This window comes from Anabrus simplex, chromosome 2 (genome assembly GCF_040414725.1).
Source record: "Anabrus simplex isolate iqAnaSimp1 chromosome 2, ASM4041472v1, whole genome shotgun sequence".
In the NCBI taxonomy this organism is placed as follows: Eukaryota; Metazoa; Arthropoda; class Insecta; order Orthoptera; family Tettigoniidae; genus Anabrus; species Anabrus simplex.
Genome location: NC_090266.1, coordinates 654,316,582 through 654,324,306, shown reverse-complemented (window position 1 = coordinate 654,324,306; position 7,725 = coordinate 654,316,582).

Sequence of the window (7,725 nt, the reverse complement as noted above, 5' to 3'; positions counted from 1 at the left end):
CATGAAACCGGTCTGCCTGACCTTGACCTGAATAACAGGTGTCAGAGATGCGAATTATCGTCCGCACTAGTACGCGAGTTACTTCGTAGTAGTAGCATCAGTAGTAGTTTTTGAATAATGCCATTGTATGAATACCACGAATACCATGATATGCTGGTAGTGTATCGTGTGGCAGAAAAGAACAAGGGTCGCCCTTCATGAATCTATCGGGAAAGGCTTCGAGCAATTTATATTTTGTTTCTTATTCACTACGAGTTAAAACAGAGGACACTGCGTTTTTAAGGGCCGATGACAAGACAGCAATCATCATCATCATCATCATCATCATCATCATCATCACGTATAAATATTTAATAAAATAATTGTTTTATATTCATCATTACTGAAATAGGAACTAAAGTTAACATTTAACTTAAGAAGGTTGCCTAGACTGTTTTGTTAATTTACAAAAGAAAGTTTAAAATTTCTTTTATTGTAAGGCAATCTGCATGTTTTTGTTTTCTAAACTGTTGTACTGTAATGTTTAACATAGGTACATTTTTTGTTCACAGGCGTTTCCGTGTACGTTCTAAAATCGGTGCTTTTCTTTTCGAGATAGTCTTGTTACCGTCTACCTGTATTACGGAGCCCGTACTGGATATTAGTTCATTATTTTTCTACAACAGAGTGTTACTAATGCGACTGTAGTTCCTACGACCACGCCACTCTTATGTCTGTGTCACTAATGTGCGCTTTGTTCGGCTCTGTCCTGCTTAACTATGTGGCTCTCGTTACTTTCTTCTTCCTCTTCTTCTACTGCAGCCTTATGTCTTAACAAGTATACTGTATTCTACCGACATCATCTTAACACGCAGCAGCGTAATCTGCTGCGATTTACCGATCTCGATAGCTGCAGTCGCTTACGTCCGGCTCCATGGCTAAATGGTTAGCGTGCTGGCCTATGGTCACACGAGTCCCGGGTTTGATTCCCGGCAGGGTCGGGAATTTAACCTTAATTGCTTAATTTTGCTTGCAAGGGAACTGGGTGTATGTGCCATCTTCATCATCATTTCATACTCATCACGACGCGCAGGTCGCCTACTGGAGTCAAATCAAAAGACCTGTATCTGGCGAGCCGAACTTGTCCTCCGACACTCCCGGCACTAAAAGCCATACGACATTTCATTTCAGTGTGGCCAGTGTCCATTATTCGGGAGATAGTGGGTTCGAACCCCACTCTCAGGAGCCCACAAGATGGTATTCCGTGGTTTCCCATTTTCACACAGGCAAATGCTGGGGCTGTACCTTAATTAAGGTCACGGCCGCTTCCTTCCTTCTTCTAGCCCTTTCCAGTCCCATCGTCGCCATAAGGCCTATCTGTGTAGGTGCGACGTAAAGCCAATTGCTGCTGCGATTTGTTATTGGCACCATCATAGTAAAATGTAATATAGTTGTGGCGGAATCTTCTTAGATACGTTCGACATCTATGGATCGAGTATAATTTGATAACTCATCTGTACTCATGAAAGCGACCGTCGGCCTGGCGTTCAGGTTAATAGGCACATGTCTCTAACGTGTAACCTTGTTTATGTTTCTTAGATTTGTTGATGTGTATGTTTGATGTTTATACACAATACGAGATTACAGCTGCCTCATCCCCACGAGCTTGACCTGGTTCTCGTCTTACGCATAGTATTCTGTAGGTAAATAATGCGACCGATGCTAACTCACGTGACATAACTTTCATCTTGTTTCCTCTTAAACCACGCATATTTTAGTATTTTCTTCCACGTATTTCAGCTTTTAATGTCCTGATAATAATAATAATAATAATAATAATAATAATAATAATAATAATAATAATAATAACAATAACGTTAAGTGCTTTACGTCCCACTAACTACTTCTACGGTTTTCTGAGACGCTGAGGTGCCAGAATTTCGTCCCGCACGAGTTCTTCTTATGTACCAGCAAATCTGCCGACACGAGGCTGACGTACACTATTTGAGCACCTTCAAATACCAGCGGACTGGGCCAGTTTCGAACCTGTGAAGTTGGAGTCAAAAGGCCTGCAACTCAACCTTCTGAGGCACTCAGCCCGGAAGGAGGCACGAAATGTAGGTACGTTTAATTTATTTAGTTGTATATCATGTCCATTATTCCTTTGAAATTAATGTTCGATGTGTTTCCATAATTCAATTCCGATGCTACTCATTTGGGCATCCCATGACTGCTTTCTTTGGCGTAAAGAACTGCCATCTTTCTTCTACCTTTACGCAATGAACAATGGGGATCGTACCGTATTTCACGTCCCGGCGCGCCTATCCCAACCAATAATTATATCACACGCTCGTACAGGTCCCGCACCGATACAGGTTTTCAGGTCATTTCCATACTGGACCACGGGGCTGATGACCACAGATATCCCAATCCCCTAAAGGACATAACAGCAAATGAACCAGTATTAACTCTAAGAATTCGGTACATCTCCAGGGTCCGAAACCGATGACCAGGGTTGTCTGAAGCCCCTAAGACGGAAACTAAATACTGACAGCAACGAAACCAGTTTGGCGAGAATGTAACGTAACATGGCATACGCTACTGTAGTAGCCACCTTCAGCTGTTATTGTAGCTCAGTTGCTCTTAAACATAAAACCAGTTTGACAAGTATGTTACGTAACATCTCGTGCATAGCATAGGTAGCGTTCAGCTTTTACAGTAGTAAATTTCCTCGTAAACATAAACAGAAACCAGTTTTGCACGGATGGCGCGTGGCTCGCCTGTTCTCAAAGGGAAGCTATTCATTCACAAGAACAAGGCAAACTACCTATTCTTAAAACATCGTATATCTTTGCTCTCGAAGATAACTTCCGAGGATTACTAAAAGTTTGATATATAGTGATTCATCACATCGTTCTCTATTGCTAGAAGAAATATCTGCAGGTATACACCTAACAGCCTGTATACATATATATTTATTGTTCTAATAACCCTAGCAAATTTGCAGATCTGCAGTGACAAGTGTGTTCCAACAACACCGCACAGAGGGACATCGCCAGGCGGAAGAAGATGACAGCCCCTTGCATCATGTAAGGCTTGGCTCTTAATCCCCATCTCCAAGCGGAGACTTGGCACCAGGGACCACTGGCTGCTAGGCAAAGGGACGAACCTGTGGCCCAGAGCCCAGACGCTAGTGGACCCGAGCCGACCCGGCAGTGACAAGTTGGACCGATTCCCATAATAACAAACAATGGCATGGAAATGGTTATGACTGCATGACACATCTTCATAACTAACACAACCTCTGGACTTTTCCAGCCCACATCCTTGCATGTGCTATCAAAAGATGTCAGGTTTTACACGTAGGCTCTTTCTCTTTCTGCCTATGTGGTTTTTCCCTGACCCTTCAATACCATACTTCAACACCACCTTACCAAACACAAGCTCTTTCCGTGGTAGCGAGTCTAACTCGGAAACCGGCAGATACTCCTTGTATCACTTCCCACACTTCCCTGCTATCTCTTTCTTCTTAGAAATTAATAGCATGTCGGAGGCCATGTAGTTTGAGTCGATGGTCACGGCGGGGGAGCGGGCTACGGGGGACCCCAGTAAAAAATTAAAAAAACGTCTTAGGCAGGAGGACGAGTTCGACTGCTCTAGCGATAGAACACACGTGCCTATCGCTCCACTGTCCCTCTCCTCTCACCGAGACCTTCCAGACTTCGAGAGACTACACTACCTCCCCCAACTGGTTACCGCTTCTCGGTACCTAGGGTTAGATAGGGTAATCTGTGTTCCAGGGACCCGCTTAACAACGGATCATCCCGCGCCCACTAGCTCGTATTAGAATGTCCCCACACCAACACACACGGAACCAGGCTCGTAATTCCCAAGAGAGCAATAAATCGCATTGGAAAAAGCAATTTGTCCTCGAGCCTGGGACCATTAGAGACACAATCGCCGAGCAACCAGAACGTTCAGAGGCGATCGAGAGGGAAGAGCCGCTGTTGTCACAGGCGGTCGCCAATTCAACGGCGGAGAAAGAGAACCCCTCACGTCTCTACTCGACTGTGGTGACGCTGTACTCACAGCGACTCAATCTCGACACCACATATCCGTGGCTACAGAAATAATAAGCCAGCCTTTCTTAAGGCTAGGACAATTGGCCTTGTCACGCGCGGCCCCAACAGTCCACAGACGACCCTCGCTCCGGACACTGATCCCGTAGAGCAGGGAATTAACGTGAGAGATAGTGTTTCACTCACGAAACACTATATTCTACACATGACTGGCATACAGACCACTGACACTAACACAAACACCCCCTCGACAGCTAACCGGAGCTTAAGCTCGCACCTCCCTGTCCAACCAGTACCGGCCCGTGCGAAACGCTGTATAGTAGAGCAGTTGGCCGGCGTGGCGAAAACTGGTGGCGGCGCGCCGGCCGGCCCGGTGGCCCAAGAGGCCAAACACAAAACGGAGAGCACCTCTCCCCTAATGCATTCCAACACCTCCTACCTAACCTGGTGGACGTACAGCCAGACGCCAGGAAAGTGGGACCCAGTCCTGCAGGCCCAAGCGAAGAGGCGGAACCCCGGGGAAGGAACGTGGGGAAAAAGAACCGGACTCGGCGAATGGCACCTTCACAAGTACAACCTCCCCCAAGCAAGCCAGCAACTCAGACTCCGACTCGGACGAGTCTAAACTGGTGATGAACCTATCAAGTTCATCCCAGGAGGCCTACTCTGAAAGCACGGAGGGAGAGCAAGGTGTGACTTAACCCGTGATCCCAGCCAACCAGCCTGGAAATCAGGGTGACGGATTCAGGGTGGCCAAAGGGAGAAAGAGGGGAAAGGGGAAAGGGGAAAGGGGAAAGGGGAAAGGGAAGGAACCCCAGCCCCTGTGCCGCAAGGCTTAGAAAGTAGGGGTCGGTACCCGAGAATCCAGGTCTATAGCTCCACGGACACTACAAACGACACGACTATGCCACCAACAAACACAAACATGAGGCAGACGCATCAGAAACTAAATCAACCAACACATTCATTAAAACCAGCCACCCGTAAGGGGTCAAAACCTCCACCCCTTACGGCCTACACAAACAATACTAAACAGATTGAAATGGAGCTTCTGAAAAGGCTGACACATGAGCAGAGAAATTACTATTTCTCTAAGCCGAGAATAAATGCACACGAAGCAGTCCGGCTACATATATCTAGCTTCGAATGCTATGGAATCGCCATACAAGTGCTGAAAGGGCTTATATCAAATTTGTAAAGATATTGCCCACCGCTACAGTTGAACGATTCGTAGTGAGAACTCCCAACAACACGTATGAACCGAGAGATATCGGGCTAGCCATGCAAGCCCAGGGTATCAACGCTCTTACAGTGCACCGGATGCGAACAGGAAATAGACCAGCCAAAGGCTATCTCTTCCTAGTTGCCGTGGCAGACACCCCAGGAGCAGGCAACCTGAGGAGAATGCGGATGCTGGCGAATATGCTGGTGACAGTCGAGCCGTACCGCCCCCCAGCAACTGGCCCCCAATGCGGAGAGTGTCAGAGGCATGGGCATTCAGGAGCGGCCTGCCAGCTAAATCCCAGATGCCGCAGATGCGCCGCCTCCCACATGTCTCGCGACTGCTCCCACGGCAGCGGCCCCGCGTACTCTAAGTGCGCTAACTGCGGGGGGAAACACGCGGCTAATTTTAGAGAATGTCCCAGCAGCAGGGACTACAAAGCCGCTTATCAAGGCAAGGGCCAAAGGGTGACAAGTGCGGCGACCCTAAAGCCCAAGCAGGCCCGACAGGCACATGCGCTTCACGTAAGCAGAAACAGGCCCCTCAGGCTGAAAGGACCCTTCAGGTCCTGCAGGCCCTCCAGGCACAAAGGGCTGAAAACAAGGCCATTCAGGCATATTAGACCCTTCAGTTGGAGGCAAAATTAACTTGCAACCCACAAGGACGGAGGGTGCATACAACCCTGGGCCCTCAGCCCAAGCAACCCCCCCACCACCGTCCAAAGTAAGACCTCCAGGAACAACTCAAAGAAGAAGGCCCTACCCCCAAAAACTACAAGGCAGGTTAAGCCCACGCACGCTGCACCCGAGCTGCCCCAGGGCCCACCCCGGGCCAGCTCCACCCCCCGCAGGAAACCTGCCGCCAACAAAACAGCATCCGAGGCACCGCCCCCATTGCCCGCCCCCAGCATCACAAGAACCAGACCTATCTCGCCTCAAACACACAAATCGCCAAACCAGGTACAACAGCCCGAGGGGGACACGGCAGGGAAAACATTCAAGAAAAGGATAGAAGAAATCCTGAAAACCATCTTCCCGAACTTGAACCTCACTGCAATCATAACTTCTGCAATTATGATAGCCAACTTGCTGTCCTTCCCCTGGTTGAGGGACCTGGCGAATGTGATATGCGAACTCTCAACCCAAGATGGCTGAACAACCCAACGAGAATAATAATAATAATAATAATAATAATAATAATAATAATAATAATAATAATAATAATAATAATAATAATAATAATAATAATAATAATAACGATAACAACAACACCAACAACACACAAGGGCTTCGAGTACTAATATGGAACTGCCAGGGAGTTAGGTCCAGAAAATACGAACTCGAACCCTTCCTACTCACGAACACAATTCATGTAGCACTCCTAACAGAGACGTCCCTCCCACCGGGGTAGAAGTTCAACATAAGAGGCTACAAAATACACAGAAGCGATAAGGCCAACGGAGTTGGAGGGGTGGCAGTTCTGGTAAGAAAAGACATCAAACATATGGAGGTGGACATACCAGAGCTTGTGGAACTGGAGGCATGTGGATTTGCCATGCCAGTCCGAGGAACACTCATAAATGTCATAGCGGCATACTCCAGACCTAAAAGCCTGAACACACAAGACATAGACGCAGTACTCAGGCTAAATCGAAACACGATCCTAGGAAGAGACGTAAATTAGAAACACGCCAGCTGGAGCTGCCTGAGACCTAACTCAGAAGGCACAAGGCTCTACAACCACATGCTATCCCAGGACTATGTGGTAACAGCCCCTCAGCGAACCTACATTCCTAGCGCCAAACGATCAGGTCGACGATATACTAGACATAGCCCTACTGCGACATTTCCTCAATGGCATAGCATAACGATAGTGAACGACCTTGGGTCGAGGCATCAACCAGTGATATTTACACTAAATGCGACCCCAGAGGAATATGAAAACAACCCCAAGCGTAGGCGCAACTATAAAGCAGCCAAATGGGGCAAATTCGAACACAAACTAGACACACTCCTATAGGGAAGCGAGGGCATACTATTAGACAGCACAGCCCAAATTGACGAAGCAGTCAGAACCCTAGTAGAAACAATTCAAGTAGCCGCAGCAGCGAGCATACCAGAAAGCAAACACAAATAATACCCGCAGTTCGAAATTCCAGCCCACATTAAGGAATTAATACGCAAGCGCAACACCCACAGAAACAACTGGGCACGACACATAGAAGCTACGACCGAATTATGAAAAATGAACTTAACACAGAAATACAAACAAAAGTACAGGAATGCAGGTCGCGAGAATGGAACAACAAACTCCGCCTATTTGACACAAACACCAGACCAGTGTGGAACTTAGCGAGACACTTCACTCGTGAAACACACAGCATCCCTACTATTAAGGGACCTAACGGCCCGGTATATGAGAACCGTGATAAAGCGGAAGTCATAG